The sequence below is a fragment of the Megachile rotundata genome, unplaced genomic scaffold (genome assembly GCF_050947335.1).
Source record: "Megachile rotundata isolate GNS110a unplaced genomic scaffold, iyMegRotu1 scaffold0044, whole genome shotgun sequence".
In the NCBI taxonomy this organism is placed as follows: domain Eukaryota; kingdom Metazoa; phylum Arthropoda; class Insecta; order Hymenoptera; family Megachilidae; genus Megachile; species Megachile rotundata.
The window spans coordinates 1,109,957-1,135,871 of record NW_027473341.1 but is presented as its reverse complement, the minus strand read 5'-3'; positions in this window follow the sequence as shown (position 1 = coordinate 1,135,871).

Below are 25,915 nucleotides of genomic sequence, written 5' to 3'. Positions count from 1 at the left end.
TTGGTATTTTTGTGATTTTATGATTGTGATTGTATGATTGTGATTGTATGATTGTGATTGTATGATTGCGATTGTATGAATGCGATTGTATGATTGTGATTGCATAATTGTGATTGTATGATTGTAATTGTATGATTATGATTGTATGATTGTGATTGTATGATTGTGATTGTATGATTGTATTTGGGTGATTGTATTTGGGAGATTGTATTTGGGAGATTGTAATTGTATGATTGCGATTGTATGATTGTGATTGTATGATTGTGATTGTATGATTGTGTTTGTATGATTATGATTGTATGATTGTGATTGCATGATTGTGATTGTATGATTGTGATTGTATGATTGTGATTGTATGATTGTGATTGTATGATTGTATTTGGGTGATTGTATTTGGGAGATTGTATTTGGGAGATTGTAATTGTATGATTGCGATTGTATGATTGTGATTGTATGATTGCGATTGTATGAATGCGATTGTATGATTGTGATTGTATGATTGTGATTGTATGATTGTGATTGTATGATTGTGATTGTATGATTGTGATTGTATGATTGTGATTGTATGATTGTATTTGGGAGATTGTATTTGGGATATTGTAATTGTATGATTGCGATTGTATGATTGTGATTGTATGATTGTGATGTATGATTGTAATTGTATGATTATGATTGTATGATTGTGATTGTATGATTGAGATTGTATGATTGTGATTGTATGCTTGCGATTGTATGAATGTGATTGTATGATTGTGATTGTATGATTTTGATTGTATGATTGTGATTGTATGATTGTGATTGTATGATTGTGATTGTATGATTGTGATTGTATGATTGTGATTGTATGATTGTGATTGTATGATTGTGAATGTACGATTGTGATTGTACGATTGTGATTGTACGATTGTGATAGTATGATTGTGATTGTATGACTGTGATTGTATGACTGTGATTGTATGATTGTGATTGTATGATTGTGATTGTATGATTGTGAAAGTATGATTGTGATTGTATGATTGTGATTGTATGATTGTGATTGTATGATTGTGATTGTATGATTGTGATTGTATGATTGTGATTGTATGATTGTGATTGTATGATTGTGATTGTATGATTGTGATTGTATGATTCTGATTGTATGATTGTGATTGCATGATTGTGATTGTATGATTGTATCTGGGAGATTGTATTTGGGAGATTGCATTTGGGAGATTGTAATTGTATGATTGCGATTGTATGATTGTGATTATATGATTGCGATTGTATGATTGTGATTGTCTGATTGTGATGTATGATTGTAATTGTATGATTATGATTGTATGATTGCGATTGTATGATTGTGATTGTATGATTGTGTATGTATGATTGTGATTGTATGATTGTGTATGTATGATTGTGATTGTATGATTGTATTTGGGAGATTGTATTTGGGATATTGTAATTGTATGATTGCGATTGTATGATTGTGATTGTATGATTGTGATGTATGATTGTGATTGTATGATTGTGATTGTATGATTGTGATTGTCTGTTTGTGGTTGTATGATTGTGATTGTATGATTGTGATTGTATGATTGTGATTGTATGATTGTATTTGGGAGATTGTATTTGGGAGATTGTATTTGGGAGATTGTAATTGTATGATTGCGATTGTATGATTGTGATTGTATGATTGCGATTGTATGATTGTGATTGTATGATTGTGATGTATGATTGTAATTGTATGATTATGATTGTATGATTGTGATTGTATGATTGTGATTGTATGATTGTATTTGGGAGATTGTATTTGGGATATTGTAATTGTATGATTGCGATTGTATGATTGCGATTGTATGATTGTGATTGTATGATTGTGTATGTATGATTGTGATTGTATGATTGTGTATGTATGATTGTGATTGTATGATTGTATTTGGGAGATTGTATTTGGGATATTGTAATTGTATGATTGCGATTGTATGATTGTGATTGTATGATTGTGATGTATGATTGTGATTGTATGATTGTGATAGTATGATTGTGATTGTATGATTGTGATTGTATGATTGTGATTGTATGATTGTGATTGTATGATTGTGATTGTATGATTGTATTTGGGAGATTGTATTTGGGAGATTGTATTTGGGAGATTGTAATTGTATGATTGCGATTGTATGATTGTGATTGTATGATTGCGATTGTATGATTGTGATTGTATGATTGTGATGTATGATTGTAATTGTATGATTATGATTGTATGATTGTGATTGTATGATTGTGATTGTATGATTGTGATTGTATGATTGTGATTGTATGATTGTGATTGTATGATTGTATTTGGGAGATTGTATTTGGGAGATTGTATTTGGGAGATTGTAATTGTATGATTGCGATTGTATGATTGTGATTGTATGATTGCGATTGTATGATTGTGATTGTATGATTGTGATGTATGATTGTAATTGTATGATTATGATTGTATGATTGTGATTGTATGATTGTGATTGTATGATTGTGATTGTATGATTGTGATTGTATGATTGTATTTGGGAGATTGTATTTGGGATATTGTAATTGTATGATTGCGATTGTATGATTGTGATTGTATGATTGTGATGTATGATTGTAATTGTATGATTATGATTGTATGATTGTGATTGTATGATTGAGATTGTATGATTGTGATTGTATGCTTGCGATTGTATGAATGTGATTGTATGATTGTGATTGTATGATTTTGATTGTATGATTGTGATTGTATGATTGTGATTGTATGATTGTGATTGTATGATTGTGATTGTATGATTGTGATTGTATGATTGTGATTTTATGATTGTGAATGTACGATTGTGATTGTACGATTGTGATTGTACGATTGTGATAGTATGATTGTGATTGTATGACTGTGATTGTATGACTGTGATTGTATGATTGTGATTGTATGATTGTGATTGTATGATTGTGAAAGTATGATTGTGATTGTATGATTGTGATTGTATGATTGTGATTGTATGATTGTGATTGTATGATTGTGATTGTATGATTGTGATTGTATGATTGTGATTGTATGATTGTGATTGTATGATTGTGATTGTATGATTGTGATTGTATGATTCTGCTGTATGATTGTGATTGCATGATTGTGATTGTATGATTGTATCTGGGAGATTGTATTTGGGAGATTGCATTTGGGAGATTGTAATTGTATGATTGCGATTGTATGATTGTGATTATATGATTGCGATTGTATGATTGTGATTGTCTGATTGTGATGTATGATTGTAATTGTATGATTATGATTGTATGATTGTGATTGTATGATTGTGATTGTATGATTGTATTTGGGTGATTGTATTTGGGAGATTGTATTTGGGAGATTGTAATTGTATGATTGCGATTGTATGATTGTGATTGTATGATTGCGATTGTATGAATGCGATTGTATGATTGTGATTGTATGATTGTGATTGTATGATTGTGATTGTATGATTGTGATTGTATGATTGTGATTGTATGATTGTGATTGTATGATTGTGATTGTATGATTGTGATTGTATGATTGTATTTGGGAGATTGTATTTGGGATATTGTAATTGTATGATTGCGATTGTATGATTGTGATTGTATGATTGTGATGTATGATTGTAATTGTATGATTATGATTGTATGATTGTGATTGTATGATTGAGATTGTATGATTGTGATTGTATGCTTGCGATTGTATGAATGTGATTGTATGATTCTGATTGTATGATTGTGATTGTATGATTGTGATTGTATGATTGTGATTGTATGATTGTGATTGTATGATTGTGATTGTATGATTGTGATTGTATGATTGTGATTGTATGATTGTGATTGTATGATTGTGAATGTACGATTGTGATTGTACGATTGTGATTGTACGATTGTGATAGTATGATTGTGATTGTATGATTGTGATTGTATGATTGTGAAAGTATGATTGTGATTGTATGATTGTGATTGTATGATTGTGATTGTATGATTGTGATAGTATGATTGTGATTGTATGATTGTGATTGTATGATTGTGATTGTATGATTGTGATTGTATGATTGTGATTGTATGATTGTATTTGGGAGATTGTATTTGGGAGATTGTATTTGGGAGATTGTAATTGTATGATTGCGATTGTATGATTGTGATTGTATGATTGCGATTGTATGATTGTGATTGTATGATTGTGATGTATGATTGTAATTGTATGATTATGATTGTATGATTGTGATTGTATGATTGTGATTGTATGATTGTATCTGGGAGATTGTATTTGGGAGATTGTATTTGGGAGATTGTAATTGTATGATTGCGATTGTATGATTGTTATTGTATGATTGCGATTGTATGATTGTGATTGTATGATTGTGATGTATGATTGTAATTGTATGAGTATGATTGTATGATTGTGATTGTATGATTGTGATGGTATGATTGTGATTGTATGATTGCGATCGTATGATTGTGATTGCATGATTATGATTGTATGATTGTGATTGTATGATTGCGATTGTATGATTGTGATTGTATGATTATGATTGTATTTTTGTGATTGTATGATTGTGATTGTATGATTGTGATTGTATGATTGTGATTGTATGATTGTGATTGTATGATTGTGATTGTCTGATTGTGGTTGTACGATTGTGATTGTACGATTGTGATTGTACGATTGTGACTGTATGATTGTGATTGCATGATTATGATTGTATGATTGTGATTGCATGATTGTGATTGTATGATTGTGATTGCATGATTTTGAATGTATGATTATGATTGTATGATTGTGATTGTATGATTGTATTTGGGTGATTGTATTTGGGAGATTGTATTTGGGAGATTGTAATTGTATGATTGCGATTGTATGATTGTGATTGTATGATTGTGATGTATGATTGTAATTGTATGATTATGATTGTATGATTGTGATTGTATGATTGTGATTGTATGATTGTGATTGTATGATTGTGATTGTATGATTGTATTTGGAAAATTGTAGTTGGGAGATTGTATTTGGGAGATTGTAATTGTATGATTGCGATTGTATGATTGTGATTGTATGATTGTGATTGTATGATTGTGACTGTATGATTGTGATTGTATGATTGTGATAGTATGATTGTGATTGTATGATTGTGATGTATGATTGTAATTGTATGATTATGATTGTATGATTGTGATTGTGTGATTGTGATTGTATGATTGTATTTGGGAGATTGTATTTGGGATATTGTAATTGTATTATTGCGATTGTATGATTGTGATTGTATGATTGTGATTGTATGATTGTGATTGTATGATTGTGATTGTATGATTGTGATTGTATGATTGTGATTGTATGATTGTGATTGTATGATTGTGATTGTATGATTGTATTTGGGAGATTGTATTTGGGATATTGTAATTTTATGATTGCGATTGTATGATTGCGATTGTATGATTGTGATTGTATGATTGTGTATGTATGATTGTGATTGTATGATTGTATTTGGGAGATTGTATTTGGGATATTGTAATTGTATGATTGCGATTGTATGATTGTGATTGTATGATTGTGATTGTATGATTGTGATTGTATGATTGTGATTGTATGATTATAATTGTATGATTGTGATTGCATGATTGTGATTGTATGATTGTGATTGCATGATTTTGAATGTATGATTGTGATTGTATGATTGTGATTGTATGATTGTGATTGTATGATTGTGATTGTATGATTGTGATAGTATGATTGTGATTGTATGATTGTGATTGTATGATTGTGATTGTATGATTGTGATTGTATGATTGTGATTGTATGATTGTATTTGGGAGATTGTATTTGGGAGATTGTATTTGGGAGATTGTAATTGTATGATTGCGATTGTATGATTGTGATTGTATGATTGCGATTGTATGATTGTGATTGTATGATTGTGATGTATGATTGTAATTGTATGATTATGATTGTATGATTGTGATTGTATGATTGTGATTGTATGATTGTATTTGGGAGATTGTATTTGGGATATTGTAATTGTATGATTGCGATTGTATGATTGCGATTGTATGATTGTGATTGTATGATTGTGTATGTATGATTGTGATTGTATGATTGTGTATGTATGATTGTGATTGTATGATTGTATTTGGGAGATTGTATTTGGGATATTGTAATTGTATGATTGCGATTGTATGATTGTGATTGTATGATTGTGATGTATGATTGTGATTGTATGATTGTGATTGTATGATTGTGATTGTCTGTTTGTGGTTGTATGATTGTGATTGTATGGTTGAGATTGTATGATTGTGATTGTATGATTGCGATTGTATAATTGCGATTGTATGATTGTGATTGTATGATTGTGATTGTATGATTGTGATTGTATGATTGTGATTGTATGATTGTGATTGTATGATTGTGAAAGTATGATTGTGATTGTATGATTATGATTGTATGATTGTGATTGTATGATTGTGATTGTATGATTGTATTTGGGAGATTGTATTTGGGAGATTGTAATTGTATGATTGCGATTGTATGATTGTGATTGTATGATTGCGATTGTATGATTGTGATTGTATGATTGTGATGTATGGTTGTAATTGTATGATTATGATTCTATGATTGTAATTGTATGATTGAGATTGTATGATTGTGATTGTATGATTGCGATTGTATGATTGTGATTGTATGATTGCGATTGTATGATTGTGATTGTATGATTGTGATGTATGATTGTAATTGTATGATTATGATTGTATGATTGTGATTGTATGATTGAGATTGTATGATTGTGATTGTATGATTGCGATTGTATGATTGTGATTGTATGAAGGTGATTGTATGATTGCGATTGTATGATTGTGATTGTATGATTGTGATTGTATGATTGTGATTGTATGATTGTGATTGTATGATTGTGATTGTATGATTGTGATTGTATGATTGTGATTGTATGATTGTGATTGTATGATTGTATTTGGGAGATTGTAGTTGGGAGATTGTATTTGGGAGATTGTAATTGTATGATTGCGATTGTATGATTGTGATTGTATGATTGTGATTGTATGATTGTGACTGAATGATTGTGATTGTATGATTGTGATAGTATGATTGTGATTGTATGATTGTGATTGTATGATTGAGATTGTATGATTGTGATTGTATGCTTGCGATTGTATGATTGTGATTGTATGATTGTGATTGTATGATTGTGATTGTATGATTGTGATTGTATGATTATGATTGTATGATTGTGATTGTATGATTGTGATTGTATGACTGTGATTGTATGATTGTGATTGTATGATTGTGATTGTATGATTGTGATTGTATGATTATGATTGTATGATTGTGATTGTATGATTGTGATTGTATGACTGTGATTGTATGATTGTGATTGTATGATTGTGATTGAATGATTGTGATTGTATGATTGTGATAGTATGATTGTGATTGTATGATTGTGATGTATGACTGTAATTGTATGATTATGATTGTATGATTGTGATTGTATGATTGAGATTGTATGATTGTGATTGTATGCTTGCGATTGTATGATTGTGATTGTATGATTGTGATTGTATGATTGTGATTGTATGATTGTGATTGTATGATTATGATTGTATGATTGTGATTGTATGATTGTGATGGTATGATTGTGATTGTATGATTGTGATAGTATGATTGTGATTGTATGATTGTGATTGTATGACTGTGATTGTATGATTGTGATTGTATGATTGTGATTGTATGATTGTGAAAGTATGATTGTGATGGTATGATTGTGATTGTATGATTGTGATTGTATGATTGTGATTGTATGAGTGTGATTGTCTGATTGTGGTTGTGCGATTGTGATTGTACGATTGTGATTGTACGATTGTTATTGAATGATTGTGATTGTATGATTCTGACTGTATGATTGTGATTGCATGATTGTGATTGTATGATTGTATCTGGGAGATTGTATTTGGGAGATTGTATTTGGGAGATTGTAATTGTATGATTGCGATTGTATGATTGTGATTGTATGATTGCGATTGTATGATTGTGATTGTTTGATTGTGATGTATGATTGTAATTGTATGAGTATGATTGTATGATTGTGATTGTATGATTGTGATGGTATGATTGTGATTGTATGATTGCGATCGTATGATTGTGATTGCATGATTATGATTGTATGATTGTGATTGTATGATTGCGATTGTATGATTGTGATTGTATGATTATGATTGTATTTTTGTGATTGTATGATTGTGATTGTATGATTGTGATTGTATGATTGTGATTGTATGATTGTGATTGTATGATTGTGATTGTATGATTGTGATTGTCTGATTGTGGTTGTACGATTGTGATTGTACGATTGTGATTGTACGATTGTGATTGTATGATTGTGATTGCATGATTATGATTGTATGATTGTGATTGCATGATTGTGATTGTATGATTGTGATTGCATGATTTTGAATGTATGATTATGATTGTATGATTGTGATTGTATGATTGTATTTGGGTGATTGTATTTGGGAGATTGTATTTGGGAGATTGTAATTGTATGATTGCGATTGTATGATTGTGATTGTATGATTGTGATGTATGATTGTAATTGTATGATTATGATTGTATGATTGTGATTGTATGATTGTAATGGTATGATTGTGATTGTATGATTGCAATCGTATGATTGTGATTGCATGATTATGATTGTATGATTGTGATTGTATGATTGCGATTGTATGATTGTGATTGTATGATTATGATTGTATTTTTGTGATTGTATGATTGTGATTGTATGATTGTGATTGTATGATTGTGATTGTATGATTGTGATTGTATGATTGTGATTGTATGATTGTGATTGTATGATTGTGATTGTCTGATTGTGGTTGTGCGATTGTGATTGTACGATTGTGATTGTACGATTGTGATTGTATGATTGTGATTGCATGATTATGATTGTATGATTGTGATTGCATGATTGTGATTGTATGATTGTGATTGCATGATTTTGAATGTCTGATTGTGATTGTATGATTGTGATTGTATGATTGTGATTGTATGATTGTGATTGTATGATTGTGATTGTATGATTGTGATAGTATGATTGTGATTGTATGATTGTGATTGTATGATTGTGATTGTATGATTATGATTGTATGATTGTGATTGTATGATTGTATTTGGGTGATTGTATTTGCGAGATTGTATTTGGGTGATTGTATTTGCGAGATTGTATTTGGGAGATTGTAATTGTATGATTGCGATTGTATGATTGTGATTGTATGATTGCGATTGTATGAATGCGATTGTATGATTGTGATTGTATGATTGTGATTGTATGATTGTGATTGTATGATTGTGATTGTATGATTGTATTTGGGATATTGTAATTGTATGATTGTATTTGGGAGATTGTATTTGGGATATTGTATTTGGGATATTGTGATTGTATGATTTTATTTGGGAGATTGTATTTGGGATATTGTAATTGTATGATTGCGATTGTATGATTGTGATTGTATGATTGTGATGTATGATTGTAATTGTATGATTATGATTGTATGATTGTGAGTGTATGATTGAGATTGTATGATTGTGATTGTATGCTTGCGATTGTATGAATGTGATTGTATGATTGTGATTGTATGATTGTGATTGTATGATTGTGATTGTATGATTGTGATTGTATGATTGTGATTGTATGATTGTGATTGTATGATTGTGATTGTATGATTGTGATTGTATGATTGTGAATGTACGATTGTGATTGTACGATTGTGATTGTACGATTGTGATAGTATGATTGTGATTGTATGACTGTGATTGTATGACTGTGATTGTATGACTGTGATTGTATGATTGTGATTGTATGATTGTGATTGTATGATTGTGATTGTATGATTGTGATTGTATGATTGTGATTGTATGATTGTGATTGTATGATTGTGATTGTATGATTGTGATTGTATGATTGTGATTGTATGATTGTGATTGTATGATTGTGATTGTATGATTGTGATTGTATGATTGTGATTGTATGATTGTGATTGTATGATTGTGATTGTATGATTGTATTTGGGATATTGTAATTGTATGATTGCGATTGTATGATTGTGATTGTATGATTGTGATTGTATGATTGTGATTGTATGAGTGTGATTGTGTGATTGTGGTTGTGCGATTGAGATTGTACGATTGTGATTGTACGATTGTGATTGAATGATTGTGATTGTATGATTATAATTGTATGATTGTGATTGCATGATTGTGATTGTATGATTGTGATTGCATGATTTTGAATGTATGATTGTGATTGTATGATTGTGATTGTATGATTGTGATTGTATGATTGTGATTGTATGATTGTGATTGTATGATTGTGATAGTATGATTGTGATTGTATGATTGTGATTGTATGATTGTGATTGTATGATTGTGATTGTATGATTGTGATTGTATGATTGTATTTGGGAGATTGTATTTGGGAGATTGTAATTGTATGATTGCGATTGTATGATTGTGATTGTATGATTGTGATGTATGATTGTAATTGTATGATTATGATTGTATGATTGTGATTGTATGATTGTAATGGTATGATTGTGATTGTATGATTGCGATCGTATGATTGTGATTGCATGATTATGATTGTATGATTGTGATTGTATGATTGCGATTGTATGATTGTGATTGTATGATTATGATTGTATTTTTGTGATTGTATGATTGTGATTGTATGATTGTGATTGTATGATTGTGATTGTATGATTGTGATTGTATGATTGTGATTGTCTGATTGTGGTTGTGCGATTGTGATTGTACGATTGTGATTGTACGATTGTGATTGTATGATTGTGATTGCATGATTATGATTGTATGATTGTGATTGCATGATTGTGATTGTATGATTGTGATTGCATGATTTTGAATGTCTGATTGTGATTGTATGATTGTGATTGTATGATTGTGATTGTATGATTGTGATTGTATGATTGTGATTGTATGATTGTGATTGTATGATTGTGATAGTATGATTGTGATTGTATGATTGTGATTGTATGATTGTGATTGTATGATTATGATTGTATGATTGTGATTGTATGATTGTATTTGGGTGATTGTATTTGCGAGATTGTATTTGGGTGATTGTATTTGCGAGATTGTATTTGGGAGATTGTAATTGTATGATTGCGATTGTATGATTGTGATTGTATGATTGCGATTGTATGAATGCGATTGTATGATTGTGATTGTATGATTGGGATTGTATGATTGTGATTGTATGATTGTGATTGTATCATTGTATTTGGGAGATTGTATTTGGGATATTGTAATTGTATGATTGTATTTGGGAGATTGTATTTGGGATATTGTATTTGGGATATTGTGATTGTATGATTTTATTTGGGAGATTGTATTTGGGATATTGTAATTGTATGATTGCGATTGTATGATTGTGATTGTATGATTGTGATGTATGATTGTAATTGTATGATTATGATTGTATTTTTGTGATTGTATGATTGTGATTGTATGATTGTGATTGTATGATTGTGATTGTATGATTGTGATTGTATGATTGTGATTGTATGATTGTGATTGTATGATTGTGATTGTATGATTGTGATTGTATGATTGTGATTGTCTGATTGTGGTTGTGCGATTGTGATTGTACGATTGTGATTGTACGATTGTGATTGTATGATTGTGATTGCATGATTATGATTGTATGATTGTGATTGCATGATTGTGATTGTATGATTGTGATTGCATGATTTTGAATGTCTGATTGTGATTGTATGATTGTGATTGTATGATTGTGATTGTATGATTGTGATTGTATGATTGTGATTGTATGATTGTGATTGTATGATTGTGATTGTATGATTGTGATTGTATGATTGTGATTGTATGATTGTGATTGTATGATTGTGATTGTATGATTGTGAATGTACGATTGTGATTGTACGATTGTGATTGTATGATTGTGATAGTATGATTGTGATTGTATGACTGTGATTGTATGACTGTGATTGTATGATTGTGATTGTATGATTGTGATTGTATGATTGTGATTGTATGATTGTGATTGTATGATTGTGATTGTATGATTGTGATTGTATGATTGTGATTGTATGATTGTGATTGTATGATTGTGATTGTATGATTGTGATTGTATGATTGTGATTGTACGATTGTGATTGTATGATTGTGATTGCATGATTATGATTGTATGATTGTGATTGCATGATTGTGATTGTATGATTGTGATTGCATGATTTTGAATGTCTGATTCTGATTGTATGATTGTGATTGTATGATTGTGATTGTATGATTGTGATTGTATGATTGTGATTGTATGATTGTGATTGTATGATTGTGATTGTATGATTGTGATAGTATGATTGTGATTGTATGATTGTGATTGTATGATTGGGATTGTATGATTGTGATTGTATGATTGTGATTGTATCATTGTATTTGGGAGATTGTATTTGGGATATTGTAATTGTATGATTGTATTTGGGAGATTGTATTTGGGATATTGTATTTGGGATATTGTGATTGTATGATTTTATTTGGGAGATTGTATTTGGGATATTGTAATTGTATGATTGCGATTGTATGATTGTGATTGTATGATTGTGATGTATGATTGTAATTGTATGATTATGATTGTATGATTGTGAGTGTATGATTGAGATTGTATGATTGTGATTGTATGCTTGCGATTGTATGAATGTGATTGTATGATTGTGATTGTATGATTGTGATTGTATGATTGTGATTGTATGATTGTGATTGTATGATTGTGATTGTATGATTGTGATTGTATGATTGTGATTGTATGATTGTGATTGTATGATTGTGAATGTACGATTGTGATTGTATGATTGTGATTGTATGATTGTGATAGTATGATTGTGATTGTATGACTGTGATTGTATGATTGTGATTGTATGATTGTGATTGTATGATTGTGATTGTATGATTGTGATTGTATGATTGTGATTGTATGATTGTGATTGTATGATTGTGATTGTATGATTGTGATTGTATGATTGTGATTGTATGATTGTGATTGTATGATTGTGATTGTATGATTGTGATTGTATGATTGTGATTGTATGATTGTGATTGTATGATTGTGATTGTATGATTGTGATTGTATGATTGTATTTGGGATATTGTAATTGTATGATTGCGATTGTATGATTGTGATTGTATGATTGTGATTGTATGATTGTGATTGTATGAGTGTGATTGTGTGATTGCGGTTGTGCGATTGAGATTGTACGATTGTGATTGTACGATTGTGATTGAATGATTGTGATTGTATGATTATAATTGTATGATTGTGATTGCATGATTGTGATTGTATGATTGTGATTGCATGATTTTGAATGTATGATTGTGATTGTATGATTGTGATTGTATGATTGTGATTGTATGATTGTGATTGTATGATTGTGATAGTATGATTGTGATTGTATGATTGTGATTGTATGATTGTGATTGTATGATTGTGATTGTATGATTGTGATTGTATGATTGTGATTGTATGATTGTATTTGGGAGATTGTATTTGGGAGATTGTAATTGTATGATTGCGATTGTATGATTGTGATTGTATGATTGCGATTGTATGATTGTGATGTATGATTGTAATTGTATGATTATGATTGTATGATTGTGATTGTATGATTGTGATTTTATGATTGTATTTGGGAGATTGTATTTGGAATATTGTAATTGTATGATTGCGATTGTATGATTGCGATTGTATGATTGTGATTGTATGATTGTGTATGTATGATTGTGATTGTATGATTGTATTTGGGAGATTGTATTTGGGATATTGTAATTGTATGATTGCGATTGTATGATTGTGATTGTATGATTGTGATGTATGATTGTAATTGTATGATTATGATTGTATGATTGTGATTGTATGATTGTGATGGTATGATTGTGATTGTATGATTGCGATCGTATGATTGTGATTGTATGATTATGATTGTATGATTGTGATTGTACGATTGCGATTGTATGATTGTGATTGTATGATTAAGTTTGTATTTTTGTGATTTTATGATTGTGATTGTATGATTGTGATTGTATGATTGTGATTGTATGATTGCGATTGTATGAATGCGATTGTATGATTGTGATTGCATAATTGTGATTGTATGATTGTGATTGTATGATTGTGATTGTCTGTTTGTGGTTGTATGATTGTGATTGTATGATTGAGATTGTATGATTGTGATTGTATGATTGCGATTGTATAATTGCGATTGTATGATTGTGATTGTATGATTGTGATTGTATGATTGTGATTGTATGATTGTGATTGTATGATTGTGATTGTATGATTGTGATTGTATGATTGTGATTGTATGATTGTGAAAGTATGATTGTGATTGTATGATTGTGATTGTATGAGTGTGATTGTCTGATTGTGGTTGTGCGATTGTGATTGTACGATTGTGATTGTACGATTGTTATTGAATGATTGTGATTGTATGATTCTGACTGTATGATTGTGATTGCATGATTGTGATTGTATGATTGTATCTGGGAGATTGTATTTGGGAGATTGTATTTGGGAGATTGTAATTGTATGATTGCGATTGTATGATTGTGATTGTATGATTGCGATTGTATGATTGTGATTGTTTGATTGTGATGTATGATTGTAATTGTATGAGTATGATTGTATGATTGTGATTGTATGATTGTGATGGTATGATTGTGATTGTATGATTGCGATCGTATGATTGTGATTGCATGATTATGATTGTATGATTGTGATTGTATGATTGCGATTGTATGATTGTGATTGTATGATTATGATTGTATTTTTGTGATTGTATGATTGTGATTGTATGATTGTGATTGTATGATTGTGATTGTATGATTGTGATTGTATGATTGTGATTGTATGATTGTGATTGTATGATTGTGATTGTCTGATTGTGGTTGTACGATTGTGATTGTACGATTGTGATTGTACGATTGTGATTGTATGATTGTGATTGCATGATTATGATTGTATGATTGTGATTGCATGATTGTGATTGTATGATTGTGATTGCATGATTTTGAATGTATGATTATGATTGTATGATTGTGATTGTATGATTGTATTTGGGTGATTGTATTTGGGAGATTGTATTTGGGAGATTGTAATTGTATGATTGCGATTGTATGATTGTGATTGTATGATTGTGATGTATGATTGTAATTGTATGATTATGATTGTATGATTGTGATTGTATGATTGTAATGGTATGATTGTGATTGTATGATTGCAATCGTATGATTGTGATTGCATGATTATGATTGTATGATTGTGATTGTATGATTGCGATTGTATGATTGTGATTGTATGATTATGATTGTATTTTTGTGATTGTATGATTGTGATTGTATGATTGTGATTGTATGATTGTGATTGTATGATTGTGATTGTATGATTGTGATTGTATGATTGTGATTTTATGATTGTGATTGTCTGATTGTGGTTGTGCGATTGTGATTGTACGATTGTGATTGTACGATTGTGATTGTATGATTGTGATTGCATGATAATGATTGTATGATTGTGATTGCATGATTGTGATTGTATGATTGTGATTGCATGATTTTGAATGTCTGATTGTGATTGTATGATTGTGATTGTATGATTGTGATTGTATGATTGTGATTGTATGATTGTGATTGTATGATTGTGATAGTATGATTGTGATTGTATGATTGTGATTGTATGATTGTGATTGTATGATTATGATTGTATGATTGTGATTGTATGATTGTATTTGGGTGATTGTATTTGCGAGATTGTATTTGGGTGATTGTATTTGCGAGATTGTATTTGGGAGATTGTAATTGTATGATTGCGATTGTATGATTGTGATTGTATGATTGCGATTGTATGAATGCGATTGTATGATTGTGATTGTATGATTGTGATTGTATGATTGTGATTGTATGATTGTGATTGTATGATTGTATTTGGGAGATTGTATTTGGGATATTGTAATTGTATGATTGTATTTGGGAGATTGTATTTGGGATATTGTATTTGGGATATTGTGATTGTATGATTTTATTTGGGAGATTGTATTTGGGATATTGTAATTGTATGATTGCGATTGTATGATTGTGATTGTATGATTGTGATGTATGATTGTAATTGTATGATTATGATTGTATGATTGTGAGTGTATGATTGAGATTGTATGATTGTGATTGTATGCTTGCGATTGTATGAATGTGATTGTATGATTGTGATTGTATGATTGTGATTGTATGATTGTGATTGTATGATTGTGATTGTATGATTGTGATTGTATGATTGTGATTGTATGATTGTGATTGTATGATTGTGATTGTATGATTGTGATTGTATGATTGTGAATGTACGATTGTGATTGTACGATTGTGATTGTATGATTGTGATAGTATGATTGTGATTGTATGACTGTGATTGTATGACTGTGATTGTATGATTGTGATTGTATGATTGTGATTGTATGATTGTGATTGTATGATTGTGATTGTATGATTGTGATTGTATGATTGTGATTGTATGATTGTGATTGTATGATTGTGATTGTATGATTGTGATTGTATGATTGTGATTGTATGATTGTGATTGTATGATTGTGATTGTATGATTGTGATTGTATGATTGTGATTGTATGATTGTGATTGTATGATTGTGATTGTATGATTGTATTTGGGATATTGTAATTGTATGATTGCGATTGTATGATTGTGATTGTATGATTGTGATTGTATGATTGTGATTGTATGAGTGTGATTGTGTGATTGTGGTTGTGCGATTGAGATTGTACGATTGTGATTGTACGATTGTGATTGAATGATTGTGATTGTATGATTATAATTGTATGATTGTGATTGCATGATTGTGATTGTATGATTGTGATTGCATGATTTTGAATGTATGATTGTGATTGTATGATTGTGATTGTATGATTGTGATTGTATGATTGTGATTGTATGATTGTGATTGTATGATTGTGATAGTATGATTGTGATTGTATGATTGTGATTGTATGATTGTGATTGTATGATTGTGATTGTATGATTGTGATTGTATGATTGTATTTGGGAGATTGTATTTGGGAGATTGTAATTGTATGATTGCGATTGTATGATTGTGATTGTATGATTGTGATGTATGATTGTAATTGTATGATTATGATTGTATGATTGTGATTGTATGATTGTAATGGTATGATTGTGATTGTATGATTGCGATCGTATGATTGTGATTGCATGATTATGATTGTATGATTGTGATTGTATGATTGCGATTGTATGATTGTGATTGTATGATTATGATTGTATTTTTGTGATTGTATGATTGTGATTGTATGATTGTGATTGTATGATTGTGATTGTATGATTGTGATTGTATGATTGTGATTGTCTGATTGTGGTTGTGCGATTGTGATTGTACGATTGTGATTGTACGATTGTGATTGTATGATTGTGATTGCATGATTATGATTGTATGATTGTGATTGCATGATTGTGATTGTATGATTGTGATTGCATGATTTTGAATGTCTGATTGTGATTGTATGATTGTGATTGTATGATTGTGATTGTATGATTGTGATTGTATGATTGTGATTGTATGATTGTGATTGTATGATTGTGATAGTATGATTGTGATTGTATGATTGTGATTGTATGATTGTGATTGTATGATTATGATTGTATGATTGTGATTGTATGATTGTATTTGGGTGATTGTATTTGCGAGATTGTATTTGGGTGATTGTATTTGCGAGATTGTATTTGGGAGATTGTAATTGTATGATTGCGATTGTATGATTGTGATTGTATGATTGCGATTGTATGAATGCGATTGTATGATTGTGATTGTATGATTGGGATTGTATGATTGTGATTGTATGATTGTGATTGTATCATTGTATTTGGGAGATTGTATTTGGGATATTGTAATTGTATGATTGTATTTGGGAGATTGTATTTGGGATATTGTATTTGGGATATTGTGATTGTATGATTTTATTTGGGAGATTGTATTTGGGATATTGTAATTGTATGATTGCGATTGTATGATTGTGATTGTATGATTGTGATGTATGATTGTAATTGTATGATTATGATTGTATTTTTGTGATTGTATGATTGTGATTGTATGATTGTGATTGTATGATTGTGATTGTATGATTGTGATTGTATGATTGTGATTGTATGATTGTGATTGTATGATTGTGATTGTATGATTGTGATTGTATGATTGTGATTGTCTGATTGTGGTTGTGCGATTGTGATTGTACGATTGTGATTGTACGATTGTGATTGTATGATTGTGATTGCATGATTATGATTGTATGATTGTGATTGCATGATTGTGATTGTATGATTGTGATTGCATGATTTTGAATGTCTGATTGTGATTGTATGATTGTGATTGTATGATTGTGATTGTATGATTGTGATTGTATGATTGTGATTGTATGATTGTGATTGTATGATTGTGATTGTATGATTGTGATTGTATGATTGTGATTGTATGATTGTGATTGTATGATTGTGAATGTACGATTGTGATTGTACGATTGTGATTGTATGATTGTGATAGTATGATTGTGATTGTATGACTGTGATTGTATGACTGTGATTGTATGATTGTGATTGTATGATTGTGATTGTATGATTGTGATTGTATGATTGTGATTGTATGATTGTGATTGTATGATTGTGATTGTATGATTGTGATTGTATGATTGTGATTGTATGATTGTGATTGTATGATTGTGATTGTATGATTGTGATTGTATGATTGTGATTGTATGATTGTGATTGTATGATTGTGATTGTATGATTGTGATTGTATGATTGTGATTGTATGATTGTGATTGTATGATTGTATTTGGGATATTGTAATTGTATGATTGCGATTGTATGATTGTGATTGTATGATTGTGATTGTATGATTGTGATTGTATGAGTGTGATTGTGTGATTGTGGTTGTGCGATTGAGATTGTACGATTGTGATTGTACGATTGTGATTGAATGATTGTGATTGTATGATTATAATTGTATGATTGTGATTGCATGATTGTGATTGTATGATTGTGATTGCATGATTTTGAATGTATGATTGTGATTGTATGATTGTGATTGTATGATTGTGATTGTATGATTGTGATTGTATGATTGTGATTGTATGATTGTGATTGTATGATTGTGATAGTATGATTGTGATTGTATGATTGTGATTGTATGATTGTGATTGTATGATTGTGATTGTATGATTGTGATTGTATGATTGTATTTGGGAGATTGTATTTGGGAGATTGTAATTGTATGATTGCGATTGTATGATTGTGATTGTATGATTGTGATGTATGATTGTAATTGTATGATTATGATTGTATGATTGTGATTGTATGATTGTAATGGTATGATTGTGATTGTATGATTGCGATCGTATGATTGTGATTGCATGATTATGATTGTATGATTGTGATTGTATGATTGCGATTGTATGATTGTGATTGTATGATTATGATTGTATTTTTGTGATTGTATGATTGTGATTGTATGATTGTGATTGTATGATTGTGATTGTATGATTGTGATTGTATGATTGTGATTGTCTGATTGTGGTTGTGCGATTGTGATTGTACGATTGTGATTGTACGATTGTGATTGTATGATTGTGATTGCATGATTATGATTGTATGATTGTGATTGCATGATTGTGATTGTATGATTGTGATTGCATGATTTTGAATGTCTGATTGTGATTGTATGATTGTGATTGTATGATTGTGATTGTATGATTGTGATTGTATGATTGTGATTGTATGATTGTGATTGTATGATTGTGATTGTATGATTGTGATTGTATGATTGTGATAGTATGATTGTGATTGTATGATTGTGATTGTATGATTGTGATTGTATGATTATGATTGTATGATTGTGATTGTATGATTGTATTTGGGTGATTGTATTTGCGAGATTGTATTTGGGTGATTGTATTTGCGAGATTGTATTTGGGAGATTGTAATTGTATGATTGCGATTGTATGATTGTGATTGTATGATTGCGATTGTATGAATGCGATTGTATGATTGTGATTGTATGATTGGGATTGTATGATTGTGATTGTATGATTGTGATTGTATCATTGTATTTGGGAGATTGTATTTGGGATATTGTAATTGTATGATTGTATTTGGGAGATTGTATTTGGGATATTGTATTTGGGATATTGTGATTGTATGATTTTATTTGGGAGATTGTATTTGGGATATTGTAATTGTATGATTGCGATTGTATGATTGTGATTGTATGATTGTGATGTATGATTGTAATTGTATGATTATGATTGTATGATTGTGAGTGTATGATTGAGATTGTATGATTGTGATTGTATGCTTGCGATTGTATGAATGTGATTGTATGATTGTGATTGTATGATTGTGATTGTATGATTGTGATTGTATGATTGTGATTGTATGATTGTGATTGTATGATTGTGATTGTATGATTGTGATTGTATGATTGTGATTGTATGATTGTGAATGTACGATTGTGATTGTATGATTGTGATTGTATGATTGTGATAGTATGATTGTGATTGTATGACTGTGATTGTATGATTGTGATTGTATGATTGTGATTGTATGATTGTGATTGTATGATTGTGATTGTATGATTGTGATTGTATGATTGTGATTGTATGATTGTGATTGTATGATTGTGATTGTATGATTGTGATTGTATGATTGTGATTGTATGATTGTGATTGTATGATTGTGATTGTATGATTGTGATTGTATGATTGTGATTGTATGATTGTGATTGTATGATTGTGATTGTATGATTGTATTTGGGATATTGTAATTGTATGATTGCGATTGTATGATTGTGATTGTATGATTGTGATTGTATGATTGTGATTGTATGAGTGTGATTGTGTGATTGCGGTTGTGCGATTGAGATTGTACGATTGTGATTGTACGATTGTGATTGAATGATTGTGATTGTATGATTATAATTGTATGATTGTGATTGCATGATTGTGATTGTATGATTGTGATTGCATGATTTTGAATGTATGATTGTGATTGTATGATTGTGATTGTATGATTGTGATTGTATGATTGTGATTGTATGATTGTGATAGTATGATTGTGATTGTATGATTGTGATTGTATGATTGTGATTGTATGATTGTGATTGTATGATTGTGATTGTATGATTGTGATTGTATGATTGTATTTGGGAGATTGTATTTGGGAGATTGTAATTGTATGATTGCGATTGTATGATTGTGATTGTATGATTGCGATTGTATGATTGTGATGTATGATTGTAATTGTATGATTATGATTGTATGATTGTGATTGTATGATTGTGATTTTATGATTGTATTTGGGAGATTGTATTTGGAATATTGTAATTGTATGATTGCGATTGTATGATTGCGATTGTCTGTTTGTGGTTGTATGATTGTGATTGTATGATTGAGATTGTATGATTGTGATTGTATGATTGCGATTGTATAATTGCGATTGTATGATTGTGATTGTATGATTGTGATTGTATGATTGTGATTGTATGATTGTGATTGTATGATTGTGATTGTATGATTGTGATTGTATGATTGTGATTGTATGATTGTGAAAGTATGATTGTGATTGTATGATTATGATTGTATGATTGTGATTGTATGATTGTGATTGTATGATTGTATTTGGGAGATTGTATTTGGGAGATTGTAATTGTATGATTGCGATTGTATGATTGTGATTGTATGATTGTGATGTATGGTTGTAATTGTATGATTATGATTCTATGATTGTAATTGTATGATTGAGATTGTATGATTGTGATTGTATGATTGCGATTGTATGATTGTGATTGTATGATTGCGATTGTATGATTGTGATTGTATGATTGTGATATATGATTGTAATTGTATGATTATGATTGTATGATTGTGATTGTATGATTGAGATTGTATGATTGTGATTGTATGATTGCGATTGTATGATTGTGATTGTATGAAGGTGATTGTATGATTGCGATTGTATGATTGTGATTGTATGATTGTGATTGTATGATTGTGATTGTATGATTGTGATTGTATGATTGTGATTGTATGATTGTGATTGTATGATTGTGAAATTATGATTGTGATTGTATGCTTGTGATTGTATGATTGTGATTGTATGATTGTGATTGTATGAGTGTGATTGTCTGATTGTGGTTGTGCGATTGTGATTGTACGATTGTGAATGTACGATTGTGATTGTATGATTGTGATTGTATGAATATGATTGTATGATTGTGATTGCATGATTGTGATTGTATGATTGTGATTGCATGATTTTGAATGTATGATTGTGATTGAATGGTTGTGATTGTATGATTGTGATCGTATGATTGTGATTGTATGATTGTGATTGTATGATTGCGATAGTATGATTGTGATTGTATGATTGTGATTGTATGATTGTGATGTATGATTGTAATTGTATGATTATGATTGTATGATTGTGATTGTATGATTGCGATTGTATGATTGTGATTGTATGCTTGCGATTGTATGATTGTGATTGTATGATTGTGATTGTATGATTGTATTTGGGAGATTGTATTTGGGATATTGTAATTGTATGATTGCGATTGTATGATTGTGATTGTATGATTGTGATTGTATGATTGTGATTGTATGATTGTGATTGTATGATTGTGATTGTATGATTGTGAAATTATGATTGTGATTGTATGATTGTGATTGTATGATTGTGATTGTATGATTGTGATTGTATGAGTGTGATTGTCTGATTGTGGTTGTGCGATTGTGATTGTACGATTGTGAATGTACGATTGTGATTGTATGATTGTGATTGTATGAATATGATTGTATGATTGTGATTGCATGATTGTGATTGTATGATTGTGATTGCATGATTTTGAATGTATGATTGTGATTGAATGGTTGTGATTGTATGATTGTGATCGTATGATTGTGATTGTATGATTGTGATTGTATGATTGCGATAGTATGATTGTGATTGTATGATTGTGATTGTATGATTGTGATGTATGATTGTAAATGTATGATTATGATTGTATGATTGTGATTGTATGATTGCGATTGTATGATTGTGATTGTATGCTTGCGATTGTATGATTGTGATTGTATGATTGTGATTGTATGATTGTATTTGGGAGATTGTATTTGGGATATTGTAATTGTATGATTGCGATTGTATGATTGTGATTGTATGATTGGGATGTATGATTGTAATTGTATGATTATGATTGTATGATTGTGATTGTATGATTGTGATTGTATGATTGAGATTGTATGATTGTGATTGTATGCTTGCGATTGTATGATTGTGATTGTGTGATTGTGATTCTTTGATTGTGATTGTATGATTGTGATTGTATGATTGTGATTGTATGATTGTGATTGTAAGATTATGATTGTATGATTGTGATTGTATGATTGTGATTGTATGATTGTGATTGTATGATTGTGATAGTATGATTGTGATTGTATGATTGTGATTGTATGACTGTGATTGTATGATTGTGATTGTATGATTGTGATTGTATGATTGTGAAAGTATGATTGTGATGGTATGATTGTGATTGTATGATTGTGATTGTATGATTGTGATTGTATGATTGTGATTGTATGATTGTATTTGGGTGATTGTATTTGGGAGATTGTATTTGGGAGATTGTAATTGTATGATTGCGATTGTATGATTGTGATTGTATGATTGCGATTGTATGAATGCGATTGTATGATTGTGATTGTATGATTGTGATTGTATGATTGTGATTGTATGATTGTGATTGTATGATTGTGATTGTATGATTGTGATTGTATGATTGTGATTGTATGATTGTATTTGGGAGATTGTATTTGGGATATTGTAATTGTATGATTGCGATTGTATGATTGTGATTGTATGATTGTGATGTATGATTGTAATTGTATGATTATGATTGTATGATTGTGATTGTATGATTGAGATTGTATGATTGTGATTGTATGCTTGCGATTGTATGAATGTGATTGTATGATTGTGATTGTATGATTTTGATTGTATGATTGTGATTGTATGATTGTGATTGTATGATTGTGATTGTATGATTGTGATTGTATGATTGTGATTGTATGATTGTGATTGTATGATTGTGAATGTACGATTGTGATTGTACGATTGTGATTGTACGATTGTGATAGTATGATTGTGATTGTATGACTGTGATTGTATGACTGTGATTGTATGATTGTGATTGTATGATTGTGATTGTATGATTGTGAAAGTATGATTGTGATTGTATGATTGTGATCGTATGATTGTGATTGTATGATTGTGATTGTATGATTGTGATTGTATGATTGTGATTGTATGATTGTGATTGTATGATTGTGATTGTATGATTCTGATTGTATGATTGTGATTGCATGATTGTGATTGTATGATTGTATCTGGGAGATTGTATTTGGGAGATTGCATTTGGGAGATTGTAATTGTATGATTGCGATTGTATGATTGTGATTATATGATTGCGATTGTATGATTGTGATTGTCTGATTGTGATGTATGATTGTAATTGTATGATTATGATTGTATGATTGTGATTGTATGATTGTGATTGTATGATTGTATTTGGGTGATTGTATTTGGGAGATTGTATTTGGGAGATTGTAATTGTATGATTGCGATTGTATGATTGTGATTGTATGATTGCGATTGTATGAATGCGATTGTATGATTGTGATTGTATGATTGTGATTGTATGATTGTGATTGTATGATTGTGATTGTATGATTGTGATTGTATGATTGTGATTGTATGATTGTGATTGTATGATTGTATTTGGGAGATTGTATTTGGGATATTGTAATTGTATGATTGCGATTGTATGATTGTGATTGTATGATTGTGATGTATGATTGCAATTGTATGATTATGATTGTATGATTGTGATTGTATGATTGAGATTGTATGATTGTGATTGTATGCTTGCGATTGTATGAATGTGATTGTATGATTCTGATTGTATGATTGTGATTGTATGATTGTGATTGTATGATTGTGATTGTATGATTGTGATTGTATGATTGCGATTGTATGAATGCGATTGTATGATTGTGATTGCATAATTGTGATTGTATGATTGTGATTGTATGATTGTGATTGTCTGTTTGTGGTTGTATGATTGTGATTGTATGGTTGAGATTGTATGATTGTGATTGTATGATTGCGATTGTATAATTGCGATTGTATGATTGTGATTGTATGATTGTGATTGTATGATTGTGATTGTATGATTGTGATTGTATGATTGTGATTGTATGATTGTGAAAGTATGATTGTGATTGTATGATTACGATTGTATGATTGTGATTGTATGATTGTGATTGTATGATTGTATTTGGGAGATTGTATTTGGGAGATTGTAATTGTATGATTGCGATTGTATGATTGTGATTGTATGATTGCGATTGTATGATTGTGATTGTATGATTGTGATGTATGGTTGTAATTGTATGATTATGATTCTATGATTGTAATTGTATGATTGAGATTGTATGCTTGCGATTGTATGATTGTGATTGTGTGATTGTGATTCTTTGATTGTGATTGTATGATTGTGATTGTATGATTGTGATTGTATGATTGTGATTGTATGATTGTGATTGTATGATTGTGATTATATGATTGTGATTGTATGGTTGTGATTGTATGATTGTGATAGTATGATTGTGATTATATGATTGTTATTGTATGACTGTGATTGTATGATTGTGATTGTATGATTGTGATAGTATGATTGTGAAAGTATGATTGTGAAAG